The 27579-nt window shown below is 40.4% G+C and overlaps 1 pseudogene; it reads left to right on the top strand.

Annotated features, from left to right (window-relative positions):
* The first annotated feature begins 1669 nt into the window (after positions 1-1669).
* On the top strand, positions 1670-17863 carry LOC147885849 (uncharacterized; annotated as a pseudogene).
* Positions 17864-27579: the final 9716 nt, after the last annotated feature.

Genomic DNA, 27579 nt, shown 5'->3' with positions numbered 1-27579 from the left:
GGAAAGAAAACCCATACATAATGTATCACGGAGAGTCGGCACAAGTCTCTCCGTAAATTAATAATCATAGGGAAACATGTCTTTCCCGAGTTTTTAAAAAGATCACCACTAGTGTTGGAGGTATAGCATATGAGAGAGCACATCTAGTGTTGGATGTGTTGAGCAAAAATAAAACAATCTTGCAATGTCATACTTACATGGACTGTCAATGGTTGCAAGTCCACTCTGCTTATTGTCTATTGGATCGATGGTAGCTGCAAAGTAGACGAGGAGGATGACGTTGGAGATGAACTTGTAGACGGGTTGCCCTGCCTCCTCGTCCGCCATCACAGATTGCCATGACTTGTTCAATTACCCTTTATTGTAGATGGGCAATCGCGACACATGAAGCTTTTGAACTTTCCATCGTGTCAAAAATCCTTCACATATCATGCAATTAAAGGCTCCTTAGCTCATAAAATCTATGGGTGACACAAGCATGATGATCACACAATATTACAGAATATTGCTATATGAGCAGTGACACCACGTGATCAACCTGTCTCTTGAAAGTCAAGAGTCTGGCCAAGTAAACCGCTTGAGGTGCTTGGCGTACTAGGAGGCATCAACGACATTGCAATCAGCCTCTGAGAATCTAACAACCCACCTGCAGATTCAGTAGTAGTGGTACTCGTACTGGAGCTTCTGCCATTGAAGCCAAGGAGCCCTATTGAAACCACCCATTTTTTACCACGATGGTGGGAACATTTGTTCTAGAAAATCATCCATTCTTGTTGATTTGAAGCCAGATGTGGCTCGAATAATGTCTGTTGATGGAGTTGTAAGATATTTTGTGCATCAAACCCTCAAGCCTGTGAGTTGGTTAGTAGGGGTTACGATGTTGTAGATTTGGCTACGTTCTCCGCTCCGCATGAGCGTCAACAATAGCGACAATCGATGTGATGACCGTTGTCCACATAGTGATAGTCGATGTGATGCCCACTGTCCACATGCGTGGGAGGTGCTATAGTAGAAGCGAATCATTGAATTACAAGTCCATGTGTCAATTGACCAGTGGCTTCAAAAGCATCTCCACTGCTGGACTCAGTCGAATCATTCCAACCCTTCCTTGACCAACACGGCAGAAGCTTTCGATGTGTTAATTGATCCATCCTCTTCACGTCCTCTCCTTTCTGCCCCTCTTCTTGCTGCCCTTTTTTATTTAAGCTGCTCCAGTCTACGTGAGGTGTTGTTGCTTTCATTCCATGAGTTTCATAATTTGTGAGTCACGTTCAACTCAGTACTTCCTTCTCTATGATTTTACATTTTGGGCAAGCCTTATGAATGAGTCATTCATTTTGTTCACTTGTTTCTTACTATATTTTTTTTCAACTTGAGTGTGGAAGCATGGAATGCTTTCTAGAGAGAGAGAGAGAGAGAGAGAGAGAGAGATTATGGATGCGGACATCATGATATATGCTACCTACTAACTTTATTGCTTTTTGTTGGGTCCTCACAACCACCAGTAATACTCCCATGTACTTATGTCAGTATTCCTCATTGAAGAAGGCTCATTTGAGTCCCACAAGAGAGGTATGTTGAGGCTATGAACGTATTCATGGTCGAGGGTATCACTAATACTACACTATACTGGCTATGATTGATCCCTCCCCATGATAAATATGATATTATGGAGAATATGGTGTCTGTTTTTGCTACTAAGAGAGTTGGGTGGGCTATTGGGGATGGTGTGGAGCTATATAAAGCTATGTGGATTGCAACTATTGTGGTTGAAGGCTCTACTACAATTGATGCTGTTGGGGGTGCTACCAAAACACTCATGCATGTTGTTGAAGGTGAAGCGACAATTGGAGCAGCTATTTTCCTGGTGTTGTGCTAGCAGGGGAACTTGGAGGAGTTGATAAAGATCAAAGTATGAGGAATGGGGGATCTCATAGAAATAGGGCTATGACTGCCCGACTTAGTTGGGTGGTCAATGCCGACTTAAAAATTAATGTGTTGACTTTTGATTAGAAAATTCGACTTGGTTTTGTGACCTTTATCTTTTGCTAGCCTTTTTATTGTTGGATTTGTCCCACCGCACCATATCACATGAAAACCTCTTTGATGGCTTCTTTCATTAGGGCACCCTTCTACTAAGTCTAAGGTCGTGGCCAGGGAAGTTATGACTACTTTATTGTGGTAGACAGAAATGAGGACAGTGCCATTTTTGTGGTCCTTTTCCTAGTAGTGATCATAGAGGTATTTTTTGTCATGTCTCAATTTATGCTTTGCAAATGAGAAAACCTCCAAACTTGCTGTCAGTTGTTCATTGGCTACCTATTGTGCCATTGTCTATGGAAAGGGAACTAGAGGTCTCGTAGGTCCTCATGTTCTGCGGCCCTTTGGAACTGGGTCCTTTGCTCATGAGCTCAAAGGTTTGAAGCAAACTCATAAACATTGTCAAATCCCATGGGCCTAAAGAGCTGCAGCGTACCATTGAGTGTCTACTCACAATCAATGAAGGAACTTCATGGTCTTGTCCAAGCATCTTTCTATAGCTAAATGGCAACTTGAGTGGACCAATTGGCATAGCTATTGACTGAGTCTAGGCTCCTTAGTTAAGTTTAAAGAATTGTGCCTCTGACCAATCTCTAGGTTCCGAGGTGGAAGGAAATGTGCCCCAACGTCCTTCAAGATCTCGAACCACTATATTGTGGTTGCTTGTTCTCTTCATCATAATGATCCTTTTGCCACTTATGCCATCAGGTAGCTACCTTTACAGTGAGGTGCATTGATGCAAGAATACACTTCTTGTTGTGTTTCTAGATTTTGAATCCAATTCTTTTACCAACTATCCTTTTCAGCAGGTGAGCATCTTATTGATAGAGATAGAGGATAGAAGGATTCAACATAATTTGTTTCTGGTTTTTTTCCTACCATTCAAAAAATAATTTTGAAATTGGAGCCCAAAAATCAATACTAAGGGGTCTATTTTACCATCATACCATAAGAATTTGAGCATCCCAAGAAATGACAATTTTGTGGCTTCTTAATGGCCTTGCATCTCTGTGGTTGAAGAGAAATGGGAGGATGGCAATCTCATTCTTCCTCTACATCTCAATGAGTGCAATTGTTTTGTATTTCTTGTTCTAATACAAAAGGTACTATAGATCGTGCTAGGGGTGTGATCTATGTGCACTGCCAATGGACATGTTAGCTATTGAGTGGCTATACAATTTTGCAAACATTTTTCCAACTTGCTTGTCTTATGCAATGTTACTATAAGAGACATGGTCCAATTAGTTTGTCAATTGCCATTATTTGTTGGAATTGTAGTGTAATACAAAATTCAACACAAAAGCATTCCTTGCTCCACTAGATTCCCCCTTCTTTGATTAAGAACAACAATCTAGGAATAGTTCCATAGCTGTTACTTAAAAAGGCTATGAATGAGGTGGCTCTGTGCTCAAGTTTTGCACTCTCTGTATATATTTGTTTGTAGACATTTTGAGAAAAAGACTTGGTTGAACCACATTGGGGCCTTGCTAAAAACAAATAGCTGCCTTTTTTGTTCAACCTTCAAAGCTTACAAAGTATCATATTATTGACACTCCTTTGCCTACAAGATTTTGAAATCTTTTTTCTTCTCTTTTTGGGGCATAGGGTGGGTTTAGACCACCCGACGGCCAAGGCAATGGGAGGAAAGTTGTTTGGTGCCTTGCAAGTTCGTTTGACACTATCTCCCTGCCCAAGTATGATCTAGCCCACAAGCAGGCAACCCATGAATCACAAAATCTCACGGGCATGCACTTGTTAGAATCCTCCAATAAACACCCTCCAGAGACCCAGGTAGCATTCATGAGAGCTTATGAATCAAATTGGTGTGAATAGAGCGAGGTGCCAACCAACCAATCTTTGGGACGATGGGCGGTGGGCAGGTGGTCTAAACCCAGCCATGGTGTTCTCTGAGGTTCCAAAAGAGAAAAACATTTTCTTTGCATTTTTGGTGTGTTTCAATAGTATTCAAAGGGTGTTACGTCACTGTGGATTTTGAGCTCAGATGATTTAATGCCTACCATGTGGTTCCAAAGAGGTGAACCATGCTTAATGGAATATTTGATTTGTCTCCAACGTGAGTCGCATTTTGGTGATTTAATAGGTGCTTATTTATAGATTCGATTACTTTCTAATGTGAGGCAAGGCTGTCATGAAGACTCACTCTATTGAGCTATTGTGAGGAGTGTGTTTATGCTGGTCATTTACTCTGATCTAGTGGATCTTATCAACCATTTTGTAACATGCAAAAGGAAATGGTAGTTACACTAGGATCAGCTTGCATGTCAATAGAAGATTGAAGCATATGTTAAATTTACATGTTAAGTTTGATGATATGCTAGGTTCATATTTAGGAAAATCCTATCAGATGCAGAATATTTGGTGGAGGCGATGAACAATATCATAGGTATGTAATCAATTCTTCAATAAAGAATTTTGGAAGGAGATGACCATCCGATACAAGTTCCATGGAGGTTGTAAGAGCCTATATGAGAGGATGTGTCATTTATTCTTGCATCACGTCGACTTGTTTCTCTAATTCTCAAAAAGTGATGGTTGAACATGAAGGTTCCATTGGATCAATGGACATTAAGAGTAGCAAGTTTTCTTGAGGTTGACTTCAGTTCTTCAATTCCTAAGTCATTCCTTTCTCACTTCGTTTCACAATTTTTCTTATCATTCACTAATTGTTATCTTTTTGTGTACAGCTTATGAAGAGATGTGGCAAGAAAGTGGACACATGTGATGAAGGAAAGTCTTGGTTGAAGGTAAGATTTTTTGCTTTTAAGAGCCAATCTAATTTTTTATCGAGTCGATTGTTTGTATGTGTTTGTCGTTCAGTCTTCACAAGGAAGTGGACGGATATTGTATCACTTGGTAAATTGTTTGCCTTGCATATGTGAGCATGGTGTGACTTATGACTTGGAGAACGACTTTTTTCCTTCCTCGATTACACATGTTTGAAATCAAGGAGAATATTGCTAGACTTCACGTTTCAGTGTAGTCCAAAGCCCATGCTAAGCCTTCTAGCAAATGTCAAGCGTGTTTCTCATTGTCTTGAAGATGTTTCATTAAGGTGCCATCATAGGTACATAGATAGGAGTTGGATTGCCATATCCGAATGGTAGCTTGGTAGGCAAACAAGAGTAGAATGCTTAACTACTACTGATAGAACCTAAAGATGATTTATCATAGTTTATTGTCTTCACTATAGGCATTGTTCCATGTAGACTTTCCTTGTGTTAACTATCCCAAAAGTCTACTGCCAAACTTGTGGTGATTAGAAAATCCCTTTTTGGATCTCTCCAAGTCCTTCTACAAAAAAACTTTTATAACCTAGTGATTAGATAGGTCCCTCGATCTATTGGATGTCTCTTCTATTAAGCTTCTATTCTGCCAAGATATTATTGTGCATAGGTATATGATCTGAGTAGTTTTGACTTATGGGTAGCAGATGGTGAAGTTTTCATTAATTCTAAGTTTTGAGTCACTTTCATTTTTCTTATGAATAAGATTTTTCCTCACAGGTCTTCTTGCATGCTCAACTGTGTCTCCTTTGAAAAGCCCATGGAGCCAGCCTATTAGTTCTACACCATTTGTGCTCGTTGGCAGTCCTAAAGCAGAGGAGATGGGTTGGTCTTGAAGCACTCACCGATGAAGAAAAATCCCAACAAATCTTTGCAAAAGGCCTTTCAAGAAATTGTGGAAGATGGATACACACCACATAAAATCAATTGCCAATCTATTTGCATATGCATGAGGTAAAATCAATTGCCAATCTACTTGGTCTTAGAGTTTGATGGACTGTATTTTGTTTCAGCTATTCTTTTCTACATCACATATTTAAGTTTTGGTGAAGGTGGCTTGATGTGAATTTAGTGACCTATTTGATGCTAGTCAGTAAACAGCTTTGAGAAACAAATCTCTACTATCACACCTTTAAGTACCAAGCTCTAAGATCATATTTGTGATGGTTGTTAGAGTGTAGAGCTTAAAATTCTGAACATTTCTCCTTTTTATGGAAGCACATTCTGACACAACCACCAAAAGTTATGGGCAATCAATGATTAAAGATTCTAATTGCCATAACACAAAAGAAAAATTAAAACCACCTCCCTAGTCAAACATGGACAAATTCAAAGCTGCACATGTATTTGACTACTCAAACGTGGACAAATTCAAAGGTGCACATGTGTTTGACTAAATCCACAGCTCCCCCTCCTTCCCTATAAAAGTGCACCCATCCATCTCATACTTCATCTTTCACATCTTGCCTCCATCCTCTTCCCCATTCCGAGCCCTACACAAGACACTTCTCCCTCTCCATCGACCACCACCCTACTCCCATCCTCACATGGTGAGTTACTTCAAGCCCATCTCACAGCGATAACCTAGCCATCCATGACCCACCGTCCATTCGTTCTCAACAACGATCACCACCCTACTCCCATCCTCACACGGTGAGTAACCTCAAGCCCATCTTGCAGTGATAACCTAGCCATCCACCCACCATCCTCAACAATCCTGTTACATTGAGAAAGACTTGGAGAGCGTTCAGGTGACCATCTCTTCCTCCCTTTGGATTTCCGTCAAAGTTTTCTGTCCGTCAAGTTTTTTCTTTTTTCTTTTTCCTCCCTCCCCCTCCACCATTCCCCCCTTCACCACCATCCCCTCCATTTCCCCCCCTCCCCCCCCCCCCCCCCTCTCCACCACCACCCCCCTCTCCACCACCCTCCCCTCCATCTCCACCACACCCTTCCATCTCCACCACCCCTTCCCCCCCCCCCCCCCCCCCCCCCCTCCCTCCATTTCCCCCCCCCTCCATCTCCACCACCCCCTCCCCTTCCATCTCCTCCACCCCCTCCCTCCCGCCCCTTCCATCTCCTCCACCCCTCCCCCTTTTTTCCATCTCCTCCACCCCCCCCCTCCATCTCCACCCCCCCCTCTCCACCACCACCCCTTCCCCCATCTCTCCCCCCTCTCCACCACCCCCTCCATCACCACCCCCTTTCCATCTCCACCCCCCCCACCCCCCTCTCCACCACCCCCTTCCCCCCCTTGCCCCCCCCCCCTCCCTCTCCACATCACCACCCCCCTCCCCCCCATCTTCCCCCTTCCCCCCCTCCATCTCGTCCACCCCCTCCTCCCCCTCTCCACGCCCCTCCATTCCAACCTCTCTCTCTACCCCCCCCTCTCTCCCTACCCCCCCCCCTCTCTCTCTCTCTCTCTCTCTCTCTCTCTCTCTCTCTCTCTCTCTCTCTCTCTCTCTATCTATCTACCCCCTCCCTCCTCTCTCTCTCTACCCCCTCCCTCTTTCCCTCCCTCTTCTCTCTCTCTGTCTCTCTCTCTACCCCCCCCACTGGCCGCTCCTCTCCCTATTCTTAATCTAAGGGCCTAAGGCCCTTCCTAATCTATAGTCTAAAAGGCTTATTAAGCCTTGAGGCAAAGCCTTCTAGCTCGCAGTGCCTAGCAGTGGCTGCTTGTGGCAACGCCAACCAACGGTGGCACAGCCCACCGAACGCTCGCCCTCGGTGGTGCAACCAGCCACCAGCGGCAACGTACTCGCTAGAGGCGACGACAACTAGCCAGCGGTGCCCACCCGACACATGACGATGCGGCCTCAGCTGCCTCAGGCCTCACTTAGGCCTTCAAAGGCCTCCAAAAGCAATCCCCCTCCTTGCATCTCCAACCCCCCTCTGATCCAAAACCTCCCACCCCCTTCAAACATAGACCACTGTAGTGCGACGCCCCCTCCCCCTCGAAAAAAATTAAATTAATTTAATTATTAAAAAAACCTAACCTAACCATACCATCTAACTAACTATAGTTAGGTTAGCATTAACCTAGGTTAGTTTAACTTAGGTTAGATTAGATTTTACCTAAGTTAGTTAGGTTAACTCTAGGTTAGTTACTAACAGCTAGGTTAGCTTAACTAACCTTTAGTTAGTAGACTAACTGTAGTTAGTGAAAGTAGTTAGGTTAGTTAAAATAACTATCTAGTTATAGTAACTGGGCAATTAGGGTTATAGGCTAGTTAGACTAACTGGAATTAACTTGGTTCAAACCCCTCAGTTAGACTTAAAGTCCATTCACACCAACCTTAAGACCAAGGCCCCCCCCCAAAAGGCCAATTTTACCCCTACTTCAACAGTTTGTATCGTGCTCGTTTGAACCACGATTTCACACACGGTGGATGGACAAAAGTAGTAGAGCCTAGACCGCCTTCACAACCACCCTCATCCACATTTAAAACAAGTGAACAACACCATTAGAAAGTAAAAGGCTTTCATTGAAAATCCTTGTCTTTACACACCTCTATATACAAACTCATACTCTAGCCTCATTTCCTCCACAAGCCAAACAACCTCAAGAAACCCAATGGATTATACAGCTCAAGACAAAAGCTCCTACTGACTGAGCTCAAGCTCAAGAACATACAAAAGAATCACAATTTAGGATGCACAGAAGATTGATGATTTTCAGATCTATTCAACTGTCATTTGAAGTCCCCTCTTCATTGACCAGAGATCATCCAGACAACCATGTATGGTCACAAAACACATAGCCCACAGTGATAGCCTCATATTGCACTTGACTCTGCTAGCATCCTATTCAGTTGATGACCAGCTAGCACATAACTTGCTGCCTGTAGCACCTTTGGTTCAAAATCACGATCTCTATTACCACCTACTGCTTACTCTTTTCTCATAGCTGCTCCTTCAGCATCTTAGAGCTCACGGCCTCTTCCCAGAAGTTGCCCCTGTCCATCTCCATCTTCATACTTTAGTAGCTACCCTGTTGCTCACGTGCAATCAATGACTAAGTACCTTGTATCTTGAATCTCATCCATTGTGTCTTCTCTCATCAACTTGGTGTGCACGCTCTCTTCCATCCAAGGCATCCCATCCCCACAATAGAGATACCATGCTCCTGTTCAATGACTCTCGACTAGCAACAACCCTTCTCCGTTAAAAGCAAGCAGCCCGTACTCCGCATAAGCCAAGGCTCTTAGGTTCCCAACCAGAATAGCAGCTCATAACTTAGAATATGATCAAGATAGCACTACAGTGCATGACCTTCCCTGTTGCCCTCACCCAAGGTCCAGCTTCTATAGCTCTCTACATAGCCGCAAAAACTTCCAAGCCTTGTGACTCCCTATTGCAAGCTTACGCAAACTACTCTCTATGTTCTAGGACACCTATAGCTGCGTAATCCTCCTCTATAGTAACACCTTAGTCCAGTTATTTCCCGCCCGATTAGCTCCTCACCTCTTCTAGCTAATCGCAGCTTCTCCTACATCCAAAGGTTGGATCTCTTGATGCACAAGGTCTTTTGGTCTCAAAGCAACTGCCCATCATCTCTGGTCCTTCCTTGCATGGTGACCTGACACTACGGCTTCCCTGGCTCACGGACAACCTACCTGAAGGACCTCCAGTAGCACAATAGACATGCCTAGCCCAAATTCCTTGCAACAACCACAATCACTGAACCTTTGAGCAAGACCCCCCTCACGCGTCACCTTCATGAGACCAGAGCATAGCAGCTACCCTCTTACAAAGCACACAACTCACGGACTCCAGGCCTGCATAGGAGCGATGCACCCAACCAAGTCCCTAAGCTCTCCATAGTCCAAACTTGCTCGTAGAGCCCACACTCCCTCTCACCCACCACCTCCACATGATGATACTACCTTCCAGCTTCTTCTACACATGGAGTGCACATATTGTATCACCTCAGGACCTCTTAGCCTTCACAGAGTATGGATGCCTTCCTCATGAAACCGAGAAACACATAGTGCATGCTCCCTGTCACTCCCGAGCCGCCAAACCTCATTGAAGCCATCCCCCTCCAAATTCAAGAATGCTCCCTCCTTCATAGTTACATGAGTCCTCCTTTCCTTCAGAATAATCCTCCATGTGATCGATCGGCCTTCAGAAAACTCCCCATTCCTTCCTATGTAGCCACCTTTGCATGAGCAAGATGCCTTCCCAATCAATCCAGCCACCTCATCAATTCATTTTACCACTCTCCATTCCCTTGTCCCCAAAACTTAGTCTAAGGTGATTAATCTTCCAACCATAGACTTAGTGCACTCAACATTCAAGCAAGCACTTAATGCTTAATTGCCATAGATGACCACACATGACAGTGGAGACACATGACAATACAACAATGAAAGACATATGTCAACACACCGTCACATTGGATACCAAGTACTGTGGAGTGCTTGGTGCACCCAACTGTACTCATCATTTCCCCAAAGTCCTCGTAGAAGTATCTACCATCTCAAGAAAATATCTACATGAGTGTGGAGTCTTTTATGAGAGTGTCCATAACTCAAAGCCACCACCAACTAACTATGTACATAACTATGCACCTACCCATTAGCATGCAACAAGTGAAAAACCTATTTACATTTTTATCCACACAATGGAAACGCCATGCTACGGGGCATTTTTCTAGCCCATTGCACACCATTTTGGCATCCCTAGCACACGCTCATTCGTGCCCTCGTGTGGGCCTCATTTTGCACTGATTCACTCGTATCTTTACGTTGTAACCTCCGATTGACGATCTGTCTGCACTGACACATTTCCCTACACACATGGGACAATCTTAGGCACATTATTAACATGACGATCCCAACAACACTAACACAACTCTAACCCTCTAAACACAACTACATCAACACCCACACTTGCAGCAGAGACACCCTTTGCAACTCTCGCCCAAACTACATGCAACTACACTTCGGCCAATGCCTCCGACTCCAACACTCGCCAAATTTGCCTACAACTCTGTTGCTGCAACCACCGCCTCCAATGATCCTCTACCCTGATTCCCCCCTGAAATTCAAGAAATCCCTTTGACTCCATGCCACAACATGGCTAGACGCCGTCGCGATGATGATGGAGATATTGACCTCGATGCAGAGGTTGACAATTTCTTTAATCGTAGAAATAATAACAATCAAGGCAAGTGCCCCCTGGGAAAACTCAAACTTCCCAAATATAATGGTAGGGGAGATCCAGCCCTTTCCAATACATCAATTACAAGCCAAAGAAGTAGACTCGCCATTTGAGTATGAAGCAGAGTACCTAGTGTACTATGTAGAAGGCACAGAGGGACTAATACCAATCTATGCAAATCAAAAGTGCCAATCAAGTGCTACGGTTGTGGAGAAAATCACCGGATCGCAGAGTGCCCTCATCGTGGTATCCCCGCTACTTTCCAACCACTTTGCAGAGATTGTGGCATAGGACATGCTTGTATGGATTCTCCTTTGAAAAATAAGGCCCCACAACAAATAGAGGTTAAGCCTGACGACCCAATCGGCATCATTGGGGTGGACCATCAAAGTCTGGGTTTGACGTATGAATGTAATTACACGCCAATAGAAAGAGGCTACCAAGGACCCTAACATTCCAATCCAACCAAAGCAACTTCTTAAAAAGAAAGCACAAGTGCCTCCACCTCCACTAAGCAATGAGCAGCCAAGCTCATCCACATCAACTCCTGAGCCTCAAATAAAAGAAGCTCTATACCCAAATGCAGAAGTGGAGAAGGCTCGTTTTTAGGCACTTCAACAATGGGTACGAAAGGAACAAGCTCAATTTGAGGCTAAGAAGCAAGCACCAAACCCAATCCATGACTTGGCCCCACAAAGTATTGATACTGTACTCGAGCCTCTGTTCCAACAATAGACTTCACAACATAATGTACCACCACATCAACTTGAAGGAGCCGCACTCTTTAGCATCTTGAGTTGCCCTATGTCAATTCCAATCGGAATCCTCCTATGGAATTTTTCCAATCTCTGGGAGAGTTTCAAAGGATGGATTGAACTCGCAAATCCCCCTCCACCTATGGATGACATCGAAGATATCCCTATGTGGATGGGTGAGAGAGATGACATACGTAACATTACTATGCCTTTGATCCACAAGGCATATAATGAAGTCCAAGCCATAGTGGATGGTGGAGTAGGTGTAAATGTCCTATCAAAGGAGCTCTACAATGAATGGGGTCTCCCACCAATGCAAAAGGCTAATTTCAACATAAGTCTTACCGATGATTCACGAGCTAAACTCTTGGGAAATAGTGAATGGCATGTCCACAAAGGTCGCAGGAGTTGGCTTTTCCCTTCAATTCACAATCTTGGATCTTCCCAAAAAATCCTATCAAATCTTACTAGGACGTCCTTGGTTATGGGAAGCATCAATCCTCCATGACTGGGGAACTAATAGAATAACAATCTAGAATCACGACACTATAGTCAGGGTGAATGTGGGAATAGGAGCTAAAATACCAATTGTGCCTAGAGCATTGGGTCTTCAACCACAATCTCAAGCAAATCAGCTCCCCTAGAACAGCATGCCATAGCAGGCAATTCACAAAACAGTGTCAATAACTAGATACAAACATTGGCAACCACCGACAATTGCCATTCATTAGACCCCATCTTCTTGCAGATAGATGCTAAGGTGCTACAGGTAGATCCTCCACTCACACATGAAGAACCAATCGATCTAGAGGTGCCATTCTTTATGGCTGACCTCGAGTGGGATAATGAACCTGAAGAAGGTATCCATACCAATGATGGCTCAGATTTTCCTTGGGGCCTTGAAACTGAGGCTGAGAATGCTAAAATTGAAGATCAAGTCTATGACAATGACTTAGCCATTCTACATGCCCTAATGGCAGTCGAGCTTCCAAAAATTGAACCTCCAAAGTTGAATAATAGTAGCAAAAGATCCCGCAAGAAAGCTGAAGGAGGAAATCGCAAAATAGCCAAGGCCACACACTTAATGAATTCGAACGAGTCCAAACAAGGATCGTCGAATTGTATCTTGCAAAGCCAAATCCCTCAAAATTAGAACCACCACCTCTTGAATGGTCCCCTGAGGGACTGGAAGGAGTATGTGCAGCAAATGAACCCTTACTTAGGAACACCTTACCAGTGGAAAAGTTACCCCATAGTTCCCAATGTAAGAAGTTTCAAAAATATAAGCCACATGTGCAGATGAAGCTCGATCAAGAGACTTCAAAAAAAGAAAGTCAAAAAGAGCCTAACAAATTGGTAAATGAAACTATGCCACCTAGTACACATGGCACATGTCAAGCTAGTTCAACACCATCAGAGGCTGATCTTTGAGAAGTGCTAGAGTACTTCAAAATTTTAAACAAGTGGCAGTGCCCCAATAGCAATGCCAAGACCACTAAGAGAATATGAAGTTCAAGAAACTGATAGCATTGGAGAAACTCCAATCTATGAGGGATCGGCAAAAACTCACACAATAAACCTCGCCCTTGAAGGGTAGAAAGAAAAACTGGTTTTCATTGGGAAATAGCTTTGACGAGAAGATGAAACCAAACTGAAAGCACTCCTAATGGAATACCGTGACTGCCTAGCATGGTCATACAAAGAGATCAAAGAAATTTCACCAAAAGTGGCGATACACACGATACCTATAAGGGAAGGTGCCCACCCTAAGGTATGTGGACCTTATCGCACAAATCCTAAGTATGGCACCATGGTTTATGAGTGACGAGTTGGAAAAACTCCTAGATGCCAAATTCATCTACGAGATAAAGCACACTGATTTGGTTTCAACCATCGTCATTGTGCCTAAATGCAACAAGAAGCTCAGAATATGCGTAAACTTAAAGAATGTGAATGTTGCCACAATTAGGGATCACTATCCCTTACCCTTAATAGAAACAGTGTTGGAAAAGGTGGTAGGCTCCGAAATATATAGCTTCTTGGATGGCTTCAGTGGCTATAACCAAGTGCAAATTGCTCCTAAAGACCAATCAAAAATAACATTTGCTACAGAATGGGGTAGCATAAAGAGTCATGCCATTCGGCCTTTGTAATGCCCCGGCCACATTCCAGCGAGTCATGTTCACAGCTTTCAAATCATTTTTGAATAAGTTTTTACAGATGTTGTTGGATGATTTGTGCATCCATTTGAGCAAAAAAGACCACTTCAAATGTCTTGAAGCAGTACTAATCAAATGTAGGGAGTATGGCATCTCCCTAAATCCAACAAAATGCCACCCACGGAGTTGTTTTGGGACACATCATTTCTCAACATGGGATTGCAATTGACATGGACAAAATCAAAATCATCATGGAATTGCCTCCTCCTACAAATTCCAAAGGTGTACAAGTCTTTATGGGACATGCTAGCTATTATAGAAGATTTATATTGTGGTATGCCATGATAGCTAGACCACTTTACAAATTATTAGTGGAATTCTTATGAATAGAAGAGTGCGACCAAGCCTTTGAGCTTTTAAAGTGGTGCCTAATCACAACACCCATCCTTATATCTTCCAATTGGGAGGCCATAAAAAAACCAATAACTCAATCACACGTCACCTATTCGGAGAAATAATACTTCGATTGGATCTCATGCTGTGGTGCAAAGGTATAATTCTCTGCAAAGTCCACCACTGAGACAACCACCCCTATAGGAAATGTGCTCAAACATGCACGGAACTGATGATCCTCCCACTTCGTAGTGTGCGAGTGGCGTATGTAGTGGTATAGCTTCCCTCAGAAACTGTTAATGAATACAACACGTGGAGTCTCCTTCCCCACAAGCTGACGAATGGGCTTCTTTTTTTGCTTCTCTTTAGGAGCCTTCTTTGCATACTTGAGCAGATTTTCAATTGTAAGAGCTCTATATCCATTTATATCAATGGATGTGTAGCTATCCTCTTGAAGTTGTGAGGAGAGAGAAATGTATCAGAAATTCATTGACATCTTGTCATTATATATAAGATATGCAATAAAGATCTTTATATTTACCATCTCTGGTATTTGTGCTCCAAAAAAAAAGTCCAGCATGTACTCTGAGGTGGTAGATTGACATGGCAAACTGAGGTGGAGGGATTGGTGATGTGGCAATGTTGACGAAGTATGCCAAGGTGGCAAGGTGTGATGACATGGCTCCAAGAGTTCCTATGATGTGGAATGATGAGGTGGCACATGTGGCTGATGTGGCAACACGTGTGATAATCTAAGGTGACATGGCAACGAGTGATGTCACATCTTCTTGATGACATGGCACCATGCAGTCTAACAACGTGGCATGTTGACAAGGCAAAAATAGATGACTCAGCCTTCCACATGGGCAGCATGCACACTCCAAAGGCTTGCCACTAGGATTAGTGATGCTCCTAACCTACCTCACCAAGCCTAATGCCAAGCCTACCTTGTCTTGGTATTAGGCTTCGGTGGCCCTTTTTCCCCCACAAAAGGGAGATTTCACTTGTGGAGGCCATAATGTACCCTTTCCTTACTCAAATTTAACCAAAAATTTTTCCTCTTATTCATCACATGGACTAAAAATATTGACATTTTTGAAATGTTTGGTCATGTTTAAAAATTACTAGATTTATTTTTAATATTCTTTATTGATCCTCTAAGGAGTAAAAGTAAAAATTAGACTTCAATCTCCCTAAATTTAACCGTTGGATTTGGGATTTGATGATTGAACCACACACCCTTATGTGCCTACTAACCTTGCACTGAATTGGATTTGCTTAATTATTCAAAATACTAAAAAAATGGTGTGCTACTAAAATGCATGTATTTTATGACTTTATTCATTGTAAATAATTATTTATAATTAGATAAATCATTCAAATAATTGCTAATAAATCAAGTTAAGCTCTACATAATGTAAAGAGACCACCTACAAAGTTTCAATAACATTTAATCTAAAATGAGTCAGAAGTTCCAAATTTAATATGACACTCTTTGTTTGTGACAAAGGTGTGACCGCTCTGTGACCATTCCGTGTGACACAAATAAATTGTGCATCAAATTTTTGACCAAACCATACCATTGTGCGCACAATAGCAGGTATGATGTTATGTCTGAAGACTTCAAAGACTAGATCCATAGGGAAGTAGGTGAGATTTGCATTTTTGTGTGCCAAAAAGCTTATTTTTCCACCTCCTAAGGATTGGGGAGTGAACAAAAAGTGGACAACCTTAGCTCGCTACCTCCCTGATTTTGATTTTTATGAGATCTTCTCTGTGTCTCACTACAACTGTGAATTATGTTTGATACAAAACATGCATTTTGAATCGTATTCCCTCCTAAAGAAGCTTTCCCTCTTCTAGCTTTGTTTGAACCACCAATTTCTTCTTTTGTTCTATTCAACAAACCTTTTTTGAAAGCTCTCTTTGAGGATCCTACACCATGTTATTGCTACTCTGTCGATTTCATAACGATAAGTCTTCTCACCCTTTGTATGCTCATTTTAAGCTGATTTTACTCTTTCATTTACACCATTACGGAGCTCTATTTTGGCAACAACAATAATAGTACATGCACTAATTTTTAATCTTGTTTGTCTCTTTGATTTCACAATTGGAGTCTTTGAAAGGTTTTGATGGCTGCGAGAAACTATGGACGTATCTGTAAAAAATGATCTGTGGCAAATGCGGATGAAGATGGTGATGTGAAGAGTAATTGTTTATCTCGTCGACCTTCCTCTTCTATCTCGTGCATAGAAGTTTCTAGTACTATTACTATGGATGGCAGGTGGAAAAGACTAGCACTGGCAAAAGGAGCATGGGTACTAATGCAACCCAACAAGAGGAAGAAACCACAATTATTTAACATCTTCCAGGCTTCTTGGAAGGGCAGAGTAAAAGATTTTAGAATCAAAGAAGGGAGGAGGTCTGTAAATGAAATCCTGATACAACATGTCTATAAGCATCGAGAACTTGTTTTGCAAGATTATCCAACATATCTTCCACAACATAGACCCAATTGTAAGTTTTCATTTTGAGTGAGTTTGTATTTGAACCAAATTTTGGGTTGGCTCATTATATCTTAATATCGCCTCTTGGCTTGTTTTAGACATATATCCTTCATCGTATGAGGAATAGCAGCCAACGGAGTGCATATTGGTATTCTTTAATGTTCTACACAGAGCCATCAGAGAGCTACAATATCAAGGCAGACCTGCAGTGCAGTTGGCTCAATCGGGTATATATTTTTATGACCACTTTTACCAATTACTAGACAAGGATAATACTTATGGTGTATTGCAAGAACAAGATATTCCAGCATGGAATACAGTTGATTGGCCTGTTCTAGATGGCATGATAATAGAAGCATATAGAGCTAAGCTGTTCGCAGAAGTGTAGAAGTCTTTGAGACCAAACATTGCCACGAGAATAGTCAAAATAAACATTTGCATGCCACTTACAGTATTTGTATATATTTTTCATGATTTTCCAATGAAGGTTTGCAAGACCATGTTGACTTTTAAAGGAAAAGGAGACGATGGCATTCCAAACTTTCTAGATGCTGATTGGGATAGGACAACTGCCAGCAATGTGTATTGTGAGGTTCTCCATAACTCACTCTGAGTGAAATATATGATTTCATCTCAAAACTACATACTTTCTTTCTACTACAAACGAAGTAGGATGATTGGTTCAGAACTTGTGCCACTTGATCAAGATGAGAACTCTTTTGGCCGAGAAAATGGTTTAATTGAAATTACAGTCACTGAGAATGGAAGTGTGCTGAGCATCATCTCACTCAAGCAATGTTGCACCCTCTCTCAATTACGTAATGACATTTTAACGGAATCGGAGAGCATTGTCTCTGAAGGATTTTCATTTGTTCTCAACAAAAAGAAGGTGAAGTAGATTTTTAAGATTGTTTTTAGTTTAATTATTTCAGTTACAATTTCGACATTGTATTTATGTGCAGATTCTACAAAGAAGAGAAAGTACAATAAAATGCAAAGATCTTGCGAGTACAAATATTGAGATCGATCAAAGCTCATGAGATCAGGTAATGTTTTAAGTGATGTGAAATCTAAACTAATAACAAAGTCTAGATCTTATTTAAACTTGTTGCTTTGCAGATATCAAAGACTTTAATTATGTTCATGCAGTTGGGATGGAATGAGGTATACCAAGCTATTATTAAAAAGAAACCACATTTTTTTGCAGACAAATTTGAAACTTGTACACTCAATTACATCAAGTTCTTAGGATAATAGCTGCTATTTTGTCACAAAATTGTGTCACAAGAATATATTTGTCAAGAGAAGTTAAATGACTTGGACTGTCTCTATTGCATATGAAAAAGATCCATAAGCGTGCATTAAACATGCCATGGCATATCCACTTCATTCAAGGAGTCTGCTACTTAGTGGAAGGCTCTATGGGAGGGTTTGAGAAAGATTGCTGAGAATGTTGATGCTCGGAATAAATGTGTTCTTGCTTCTCCTCCAATTGGTCCTCCTTGTGAGCACCCTCTTGTGTATTCTGCTCATCCATCTTCACCTACTCCTAAACCTTCTCCTCATCAACTTTAACAAGCTCTTGCTTTACCGACTCCTCATCCACCATCAGTGGCTCCTGCTTTGCATGCTCTTTAATAGCAAACTAGATCCAACACGAATGGGCTTCTTTTTTTGCTTCTCTTTAGGAGCCTTCTTTACATACTTGAGCAAATTTTCAATTGTAAGAGCTCTATATCCATTTATATCAATGGATGTGTAGCTATCCTCTTGAAGTTGTGAGGAGAGAGAAATGTATCAGAAATTCATTGACATCTTGTCATTATATATAAGATATGCAATAAAGATCTTTATATTTACCATCTCTGGTATTTGTGCTCCAAAAAAAATGTCCAGCATGTACTTGGCATGCATGTACTTGGCATGGAATAATGTTCTCCACCCACATGAATTTGGATCATCTTGTTGTGGTGCCTACACAAGTATATCATCATTGAGAGATGGTTGTGAAGAAAGATGTATCAAGTTTGTGGAAAAGGAAATCATTCTCTCACCGGCATATCAATAATTTGAATGGTGTCTAATAAATTTACATTGGGAGGACATAAATCCAATGCAGTGAAAAGTCTCTTCAAACACGTGCAATGTATATTTTGAAAGTCATCAATGGTCCAAAGCTAATAAATAAAATAAAAGATAAAGGATGAAAACAACATACAGATTCAATCCTTTATGGTTGCCATATAGAGAGTTGATTTTAAAGCACCGCTTGTCTTTAAGATCTACACAAACTACGCTCCAATGGTTGCTGGAAGAGAAGAAAAATGCATAAGTGATTCTCTACTAAGAGATAAATATGTATGCTAATACAATTTAATCACGTACCTTGCATTGAAAGAAAATAAGAAGAGTTTAACATTTTTGAAGTTGCAGTATGTAAACCACTTCTTCAACTCAGTCGGTGCAACCCTTGGATCTTCAAGTTTTATAGAGAAGGTAGTATCAATTATAAAGATTTCATGCTGGGCTTCCTGATGCAATTCATTCCTGTACATACTGTTTAAGAAAACATCAGTTGCATCAATGAAGAGGAAGAGTTCTTGAACAATGTTTATGTATTGTACCCCAATATTCAAAATCAATTGTTAAGCATTGCAACATTATTAAGACTATATCAAATATGAAAACGTCTTAAAAAACTTACCAAAGGATAGCCATGATAATTTGATCAGTGACCCACTCATTCTTTGATTTGAGTGCATTTATGCATTCAGTTGTCATGGTAATATCTCTTGCCTCAAACATAGTCACATAAGAAATAAAAAATCTAGAACCCAACTCAACCAGCCTTTAACAATTTATCGAATCTCTTAAAGTTGTCTCGTGAATAAATTACTGGTTGCTTTTCTCCCTTTCTAGTGCAATGTACTCTTCATAGGCAACCTTGGCCCTTGTGTCTCTGTTATGTGTCACTTATTGTATTTGAATGCCCTCATCCTTTGGCTGTAGGGCTTGTGGAACCAATAAGATGTCTCTCATTTTTTTATCCACCCAATCAGTGGGATGAAGGAGCTTGTCATATCTATATCTTACCCTCTTCACCGTCTCAATATCTTTAACCATGATTGTGACTCTATGTGCATGGGCAGCTACAAGCATTCCATCCTAAAAAAACTCTATCATATAATCTTCAGCAGCTTCTTGAAGAGTATACAAAGCTGTTCTTTGCCATCAATGTTCAAGATTCCAATCTTCAACACAAATTCTCCTGATAAGCCTTTGGAATGGGGCATTTGGGATAGCAAATCCCATGGCCAATTGTGCTTTTCTGATCTCTCTTAGTGCTAATGTTTTTTGCTTAAACCTTCTTAGTTTAGCTTGCTTGAGTATATGCCACTGATTTACCGTTTCTTTGGTGATAGCCCCTTTGAGATGCTTCTACTTTGGCAGCAACTACTGTGATGTCAGGACCTTTTCCATGTTTTCTTGCTGTAGATTTGGTCCTTGCCATATCCAATCTTCTTGACTAAAAAAACATCAAACACAATCCTCAAAGCATCAAGAGAGGTTGTAAGATTGAAAACCACTATAGGACATATGCAAAACATGCTCAACAAAGAGATTTAGAATTACATCATAGTACACCAACATACCAAACCACTTTCTCATGCTTCAAACAATGGAAAATATGCTAAAGAAAGATTTTTTAAACAATATACTCTAAACAATACCAACATACTAAAATCGCTTCATAGGTAAAAAATGTTTGAAAAAGCAATTTCAAGTGTCATACACTAGCCGTCAAGGATGAATTCACGTTTTGGAAATAGTTACAACTAATGAGTAGCCATGTCTATGAAATATGCTCAAAAAAGTGATTTTGTGTGAGATGACTTGCTAGGAACCATGAAATCGCTTTTTTGAGCAGAGCTTTAGTTCTAATCTGCAATGTATTCAAATAATGCTCAAAAAAGCGATTTGGTATGTCACAACCTATTATGGAGGATGAAATCACTTTTTTAAACACAAAACATAATGTTTTTGTAATGGTACCATACACTTAAACAATTATGTTGAACAACTCTATTTTCTATATGACGACTTCTTGAAAGACTTGAAATGGCTTCTTTGAGTATTTTTTTTCAAACGGCGATAACAAATAAAGAAACGAACAAGGAAACCAACCTGGAGGGTATTGATCTTCTATTGGGGGATTTTTTCCTTGCACTGCCGACTAGATGATCATTACCTACCTTAGGAAAAAGAGAGACAGTCCAACCCTTATCTTGGGTTGATAGTAATGCACGAGTTGATGATAATAAAGGAAAATCATGCTAGCCGTTCTCTCTTTGTTGTAAATGGCCACTAGAATCTAATATAGGGTAGGTTGAAAGTGGACCCTTACTGGACACTTACACGTGTGAACTAATAATGGCTAGGATTGTTGTTATCTCGGTCAAAGCGCTCTCTTGGGGCCCACCGACTATGACGTTTTTATAATTGGTAGAGGTCTTATTTTACAACTCCAAGATCCATATATTTGGCATAGTGCTACCTTTCCACAACACTTCATGAATAATCTCGGGCCACATTTTATGGAGCAGCAAGCAACAAGTATGTATGTTCTCACACTCATGCAATTAAGTGTTTTGATTGCTATTTATCGAGTCCATAGCAAAGTCTCTCTTTTTCTATTGAGAAAAACATTGTCAAAAATGTTTAAATTGTTCTAATAGCTAAAAAAAGAGATATGATATGAAACAATACCGTGTGACATTATGAAATCACGTTTTCTTACGGATTGAGATTTCAAATCATCAAAAAATGCTTCACATTTTTTGTTATTTAGAAATGTCTATACAAGATGCTCCACAAAGCGAGTTTGTGTGAGATAGCTTGCTAGGAAGCATCAAATTGCATTTGTGAGTGAATCTTGACATAGAGCCTAGATTATCTATAAATCATGCTCAAAAAAGCGATTTGGTGTGAATTGGCTTGCTTAGAAGCAACAATTCGTTTTTCAAAGTGAACTTTGAGTTTAGAGTCTCCAAAAGCAATTTGGCTCATAAAAGCAATTTCGCTTGTTACCCAACACCTCCCTACATAAAATCGCATTTTTCGGAGGAAGATATCAGTTTTAAAAACCCGCTTTTTAAATTTTGGTTAAAACACGCTCGAAAAAGCTATCTAGGATGTTGCCCGAATCTCGACATGTGAAATCGCCTTTTGCAACAAGATGTTCATGCTTGCCATTTGTAGATTCTCAAAAATGTGATATGGCATGTTACCTTTACCGCCACACAACAAATCGCTTTTTGCAGCATAAAATCAAGGCAATGAAATCTCTATATAGCACGGGAAATTGATTTTTCCAAAGATGCTCAAATACACTGAAAAACGTGATATGGTCATTCTGCCCAAGCCCACACATCTGAAATCACTTTTTTTAACTTAAACATGGCGCTCATGATTTTTTGCACACTTGGGTTTTCATAAGGAAATTAGAAATGGAAAAGCGAACCAACCTGGGAGGTAATTATGAGTAGGAGAACGTCGTCGGTCCTTGCACGAACTTGTTGTTGACAACGAATCATTGCCTCGCATATATCTTATGATGATGAATCATTGCCTCGCATCTCCCTATGACGTTGAGCCAAAATGGACCCCACATGTCTTTTTATTTGGAGGCTTGCTATTTTTGCTTGTATAGCTTTATTTGGAAACTCGCTTTTAATGGGGTGGTGGGCCCAGTAGCCGTTTACAAAGATTCATCTACTAATTCATGTGTGTGCCTCGTTTGGGATTGTTACGCTTCACTAGTTGGCCTCACAGTCTTGCACCATGCACCAAATCTGAGAGACAACTAGTGGCGATGGAAGCGGCATTCTAAAAGACTCTTGCGAGATGCGACAATCTACAAGGCTCTTGTGAGTAGTCTCTTGCTCTGGGAGTAGTCTCTTGTGAGTAGTCTCTTGAGGAAATGACGCTCTATAAGGCCCTAGAAGCGAAAGCTAGAAGTCTCTTGCGAGAAGAGGTGGAACACGACTTGTGCGAGAAGGCGAGATTTGCAGATGAGAGACTTACATGAAGCATAGCCGGATGAGAGACTTACACTAATACCATGGACGAGGATGCAAGAGGTACTCCATGTTTTACACGCAACTATCGATTCCACTAGTGTTTCTATTGGCCAAGATTTGTGTGAGCAACGAATATCAGAAACGGTTGAAAAATGCAATTTGGGGTAGCAAACACCTCTTCCTATGCTAAAATCGCTTTTTTGAGCATGTAAAAATCAAAGTCGGTCAAAAAAGGTCTACTGCAAATTATCTTAAGTTTCACATATGAAATCATGCTTTTGAAATCGTGATTCTTGCTTTGCATGCTTAAAAAAGCAATTTGGTCTTTGTGCTCGAACACACATGTATAAAGTCGCTTTTTTGAACACCTTTCAATCTTATGGTAAAAATCGATTTTGTTTTTGTACTTGAGCATGGCTTGCACATGGCTATGCTTAGTGAAATTGCTTTTATGAACATCAAACTCGAGATTGAATTCTCACAGGGAGATTAGGAAAAAGAAACACTTGCATAGTCATAGTAATAGCTAGGGGGAGGGTCATTTGGGGGCGGTCTAGGCAGTGGGGGTGGAGGAGAAGGGAGGCATGCATCCATGTCGTCTTCATTTCTCCCTTGACTGCTGCACCCTTGGTCTTTGGTATCAATCTTTCTGGACTCGTATTCCTTGTCTTTATCATTCTTTTATGACCCATGGCATGCTATACATGATACTTTTTGTAAAGAAACTCAAATCAGTGGACATATGAAGTAGATTCAACACTCTTTTGTGGCTATCTCTTTGTCACGAAGAATATGTTAGGAATTGTTTGCTAATGCTATTCTTTGTTTTTTGGCTTGACCATGTGAAGTTGACAAGATTAAAACAACCAAAAAGCAGAGTGTAAGAAAATTTGCCATGAGAACTTGCAACCCAAGTATGTCGAATAATTATGATTTTAAGATCTTTCTTTGAATTATTGTTCACATTGATATTTCAACACATGGTGCAAAAATTTACTTTCAATTATGTAATCACATTTTCATTTCAACACACATGGCATGGTGTAGTAAATTTGCAAAGAACTTCTATGACGGCACCAGTAGGAAGAAGATCTCTGCAAATGACATTTGTGAAACCATCAAGTAGTCCTCAAAGGGAGGAGAAGAAGTCTGCCGATGATGAGATGTTGTTTGACTTTTTCCGCAAGTCCAATGCACATCAAGAGTGTCATATTTTTACGAGATGTTCAATAAGAGTCTAAATTACTCAGATATAATGTCACAACACTATGAAATTTTTATAAGAAAATAATACAACGTCTGTGCTCAACAGATAACAAGATCTCATACGCAAGAGAGAAAAACAAGATAGTATGGAGAATCAAAAAATTTGATTATTGTAGAACTGATACAATAGATGGCGCTGCCTCCCAACCGTGCGCTCCTGTGAAAGAAGCTTCGATGGCATGCTGGAAATAGTAGAAGACGGAGGCTGGATGCTAAGGAATCAGGGTTGCTGTAGCCAGTGAAGAAATAGGCTTCATGGGCTTGCTCTTATATAGTCACCAGTCATGATCAGTTAGGCTCAATTGGGTGACTGACCCAGTCCACCCAAAATGATCGACTTGGGGTCAGTCTCAAAATTCATTGAAATACGTCTTTTAGGATGTTTGCCTTCGCTCTTCCTCCAAAATGTTGTGTGTATGAAAGAAGGCATTACGGGCAATGTAATGTGATTTCTCCATCCCTTGTGTGGACCAAATTGCTGGGCAACCATATTTTTTAATAAAATACGAAACATGATTGTAGATAATATGCTGCCATACAATAAAAGAAAGAAAACTTTGATAGTTACCATATAATGAGTTAGGTTGCATCTCGGTTGCATGATGTCCAAGCCTCTCATAGACTTTCCAAATATTTTTACCTCTTCCTAAAAAACTTGGTAATCATTCTTTGTCCATGTCTTTTTGTCACAAAAAATGAAGAGTTTGTCCAATGTCTTCCACACCTCTGCTTTGATAGTCCATGCTTTTCCATCAGCCTCATGATCTTTAACGGCATTATGGACTTGCTTCCATAATCTATAGTTTATCCTTGAAAGTGTTGTGCATTTGTTCACTTGCTTTTTTTTGTTTGTTGTTTGGGATAAAAATCTCCTTGCCTTGACACCACCAATAGATGGCTTGATTGGTACCTCTTTGCCATTTGTAGATTTTTTCAAATCCTTTGTTACATGAACATTGCCTCCATAAAGACCCATATTAGACAACACTTTCTCCAATGCTTGGAGAGCATGTTTTCTACTTCTTTTAGGACGAAGCTTCCAAGAAAATCCAATATAAAGAAAGACCAACTTCTCCACAATTTGACACAGTGCATGCAATGTGCATATATGAACATTACTTATTGGAATGTCAAGAATAGCCTTAAATTTTGGATCTACTTTGTCTCTATTTGGTGCTCTCTTCCACCATTTATGATCCATCACATGTGCTAGCTCTTTGCAATACAGACAAGGAGACTTTGAATTTCCTCCTTTACTTACATTATACATACACTTAAGCATTTTCAAATCACCTACCATATGCCACTCTACTTGAAAGTAACCTTTGCCTGCAACATGGAGATGTTCACCTTGAATTTGACTCTTGATCATTGTTGGTATGTCATATGGTGAAATACCCAAGAAAGAGTTTCATGGTCCTCTGTCTTGACCTGTGAAAAATAAAATTCACACTGTAAGATCATTTTTAGATTGAAAAAGAGAGCATTGCCTTATACGATCTGGAATGTTTGTGTACCTCAAAGGAGCCTAACCACCATATATGTTTTTTTGATTGCACACTAAAATAGCTTGTATCTTGTTTAGTGAAACTGATGTATTAAGTGTTTGATTCATTAGGGTAACAATGACTCTCTCGATCTTTTTTTCCTTAACAATCTCACACTCATCCAATTTGATAACGAATTTCAAAAAACCTTTGCATTCTTCGAATGAAACACTATAAAACTCTACCATTCTTCTTTGCATTTGTTTAAGGTCCACAAAAATATTATTAAAAGGATCATACACAGTGCTTCCCTTACTACCATCATAGATCCCTTCAATATGGTTATATTGTCCAATATCTGATCTATTTCTGTATTCAATAATCCTCTTTTTCTCCATATAGCTATTGGGCTGGGTAGAAGCACTCATTTGATTCTCTGATCTCTTAAGTTAGAGGAGAGAGCATTGTCAATTGAAGCATATCCTTTTCTGCCGACTCCATTGACATCAAGAGATTCTTGAATTGTATCCACATCAACCTTATTATTGGATATGAATTCCTCCACAATGTTCCATTGTATTGTTTTGAAATTCTTCTCTTCAATCAATCCCTTTGCTATGTGACTGGATATAACAATCCTTTTATCTGTTTTACAGGATTGACCTTTGGGTCTATGTTTTCCTTTGCAGGCTCTAATATTTTCCTATAATAAACAAGCAATACCAATTTCACTTGTAATAAGAATCATTGAATAAAGAACAACCTATTTGAAGAATTGGATTGATAAATTAAATTAACTATTTGCTTACCTTACTAGTTGAATTCAATGCTTGCATCCTCCACTACCAGCCTTCAACTCTGCAATGTTTCGAATCGTTTTGTTTCGTAGTCTTTCTCTGAGAATTGTTCTCTTCCTTCTTACTCATCGCAACTCCTTCGTCGTATTTGAGTGCTCTTGGATTTCTCTTTGCAGTTGCTCCGTCAAAGTTGACACAATCTCCATTTGTTGTATCTTTTCCGTACTCTCTTGCATACATAGCATCTTGTACATTTCCATATTGGATTGGTGAGCCCCAATGTATCCATACAATCCATTAGCTCCGTCCACCACAAATCGTAAAAGCGATGTGGGATTAGAAAATGGAGGTGTAGAGTTTTTTGAAGGACATGTCGGGTAGATGCTTTTGTCCCACCATAAGTCAATGTGTTGTGAGCCTCCTCTTCTCATGTTCTCCTTCTACTCAGCACTTACAAGTGGACCTTTTTGTCATTTTTGCACCGGTGCATATTGTTCCTCTAAGTCAATGTGAAGATGGTGCAATCGCTTCTTCTCAAGTTCTTCTTCAAAGTCAGATTGGATGTGTCCATTTTTTTGAGCTTCTCTAGTTCTTTGCCTCTTCATCTCGTGTGCTTATAGAGCAAGTCATTAAATGCAGGCGGGATTGATTCAAATATTCAAAAAAACACTCAAGATGATTTAGTTATGAGTTCATCATAGCAGAGCAGACACATCTCATTTCAAGAGATCTAGAATCTATGCGGGATCTATGTGGAGAGAGAATCTCATTAAATATTTAATGCCAAATCATGTGAGGAATGTACAATAATAGATTTATTCTTTCTTGGACTGACATGTTTGCAATCTGAAATGACACATCTAACGTGAGATAGTCTATTTTATTGCTTTTTTCATATTTTTGGTGACAAATAAAGAAGAAAATAGTGAAAATCTTAGAGATCCCGAAAATGAGCTCCCTTTTTTCCTAATGTCTCAAACATGTATCAACTGTTACAATCCGTTTTTTGTTGTAATTTTTGGCGATTTTTGAGAATAATATCCCAATTTTTAAATGTAAGGTGAGTTTCTAATCACATAATCTACCAAGAGACCTACTCTCTCAGTGTTATGCTCTCAAATATGTA

Source organism: Dipteris shenzhenensis, chromosome 25 (genome assembly GCF_047967505.1).
Source record: "Dipteris shenzhenensis isolate YYH24624 ecotype China chromosome 25, Dip_SZ_1.0, whole genome shotgun sequence".
Classification (NCBI taxonomy): Eukaryota; Viridiplantae; Streptophyta; class Polypodiopsida; order Gleicheniales; family Dipteridaceae; genus Dipteris; species Dipteris shenzhenensis.
The sequence above is the reverse complement of the archived record's forward strand: the minus strand, read 5'-3'. Positions and strand labels throughout refer to the sequence as shown.